Genomic DNA, 2,541 nt, shown 5'->3' with positions numbered 1-2,541 from the left:
TTCACAGTTCTTCCTCAGGGGTATATCATCTCCCCAGTATTACATCATAATTAAGTCTGTAGGGATCTTGATCACCTTCCCCCTCCATGAGACATAACACTGGTCCATTTTATTGATGACATTATCCTGATTGGACCTAGTAAGAAAGAAATATCAGTGACTCTAGACTTACTGGTGAGACATCTGTATGCTAGAGGGTGGGAAATTAACCCCCCCAAAAAAAAAAATCAGGCACCTTTCACGTCAGTGAAATTTCTAAGGGTCCAATAGTGTGGGACATGTCAAGATATTCCTGATAAAGTGAAGGATAAGTTATTGTATCTGACTTCCCCCATGACTAAAAAGGAGGCACAATATTTGGTGGGCCTCTTTGGATGTTAGAAGCTACATATCCCTAGTTTGGGTGTACTGCTTCAGCCTATTTATCAAGTGACTCAGAAAGCTTCTAGTTTTGATTGGGGCCCAAAAGGCAGAAGGCTCTGCAATAGGTTCAGGCTGTCATACAAGCTGTTCTGCCACTTGGGCCATATGATCTGATGGATCTAATAGTGTTTGAAGTGTCTGTAGCAGATGGGGATGTTGTTTGGAATCTTTGGCAGGTCATTATTGGTGAATCACAACTCAGATGCTTGGGGTTTTGGAGCAAAGCCCTGCCATCTTCTGCAAATAACTACCCTCCTTTTGAGAAACAGATTTTGGTTTGTTACTGGGCTTTAGTGGAGACTGAATGTGTAACCATGGGCTATCAAGTCACCATGAGGCTTGAGCTGCCCATCATGAACTGGAGGTTGTCTGACCCACAGAGTCATAAAGTTGGATGTGCATATCAGCACTCCATCATTAAATGGAAGTGGTATTTCAGAGATTGGGCTTGAGCAGGACCTAAAGTCACAAGTAAGTTGAATGAGAAAGTGGCCCAAATGCCTATGGTCTCCACTCAAGTCACATTACCTTCCCTCTCCCTCTGCACCTATAGCCTCATGGGGAGTTCCTTATGATCAGTTGACTTATGAAAAGAAAACTCATGCCTGGTTTACAAATAGTTCAGTGTGACCTGCAGGCACCACTTGAAAGCAGACAGCAGCAGCACTGCAGCCCCTTTCTGGAACTTTCTGAATGATAGTGATGAAGGAAAATCCTTTCAGTGGTCAGAATTTCAAGCTTTCCATTTGGCTGTTCATTTTAATGGAACAAGAAATGGCCAGATGTATGATTATATATGGAGTCATGGGCTGTGGTCCATGGCCTGGCCTGATGGTCTGAGATTTTGAAGGAACATGATTAGGACATAGGTGAAAAGGATGTATGAGGAAGAGGTATGTGGATAGATCTCTCTGAAAGGGCCAAAGGAGTAAAGATATTTGTGTCTCATGTGAATGCCCACCAAAAGGTGGCCTCGGCAGAGGCAGACTTTAACAATCAGATGGAGAGGATGACACATTCAATGGAAACCAGCCATCCTTTTTCCCCAGCTACTCCTGCCATTGCTCAATGGGCTCATGAACAAAGTGATCACAGTGGCAGGGATAGAGGTTACCTATGAACTCAGCAACAAAGACTTCCACTCATCAAGGCTTATTTGGCTAATGCCAAAGCTGAGTGCCCAATCTGCCAGCAGCAGAGACTGAAATCGAGTTAATGATATGGAAACATTCCTCGAGGTGATCAGCCACCAATCTGGTGACAAGTTGATTACACTGGACAAATTCCATCATTGAAAGGACAGCATTTTTTTTCTTACTGGAATAGATACTTATTTGGATATGGATTTGCTTTCACTGCACACAATGCTTCTGCCAAAAATACCATCTGTGGACTTACAGAATGCCTAATCCACTATCATAGTATCCTACACAGCATTGTTTCAGTTCAAGGGACTCTCTTAAAAGCAAATGAAGTGTGGTAATGGGCCTATGCTCATGGGACTGAATGGTCTTACCATGTTCCCCATCATCCTGAAGCAGTTGGCTTGATAGAATGATGGAATGTCCTACTAAAAGCACAATTATGGAGCCATCTAGGTGGCAATACCTTTAAGGGTTGGGGAAATATTGTTCAGGAGGCTGTATATGCTATAAACCAGCATCCAATATATGGTGCTGTTTCTCCAATAGCCAGGATTCATGGGTCCAGGAACCAAGGGGTGAAAACAGGAGTGGCACCACTCACTATTACCCCAAGTGACCCACTCAAAAAATTTTTGCTTCCTGTCCCCGCTACCCTGTGCTCTGTGGGTCTGGAGATCTTAGTCCCAAAGGGAAGAACACTCCCACCTGGAGACACACAACTGATTGAATTGAACTGGAAGTTAAGAATACCAGCCAGCCATTTCGGCTTCCTCATGCCTCTGGATCAACAGACAGAGAAGGGCATTACTGTACTATCAGGTGTGATAGATCATGATTATCATGGGAAACATGGATTGACATTACATAATGGAAGTAAAGAAGAATATGTCTGGAATACAGGAGGTTCTTTAGGATGTCTCTTAGTACTACCTTGACCTGTGATTAATGTCAATGTAAAATTAAAGCAACCCAA

The sequence above is a fragment of the Orycteropus afer genome, unplaced genomic scaffold (assembly GCF_000298275.1).
Source record: "Orycteropus afer afer isolate SDZICR_OR568_19922 unplaced genomic scaffold, OryAfe1.0 scaffold00819, whole genome shotgun sequence".
Taxonomy (NCBI): domain Eukaryota; kingdom Metazoa; phylum Chordata; class Mammalia; order Tubulidentata; family Orycteropodidae; genus Orycteropus; species Orycteropus afer.
The sequence above is the reverse complement of the archived record's forward strand: the minus strand, read 5'-3'. Positions refer to the sequence as shown.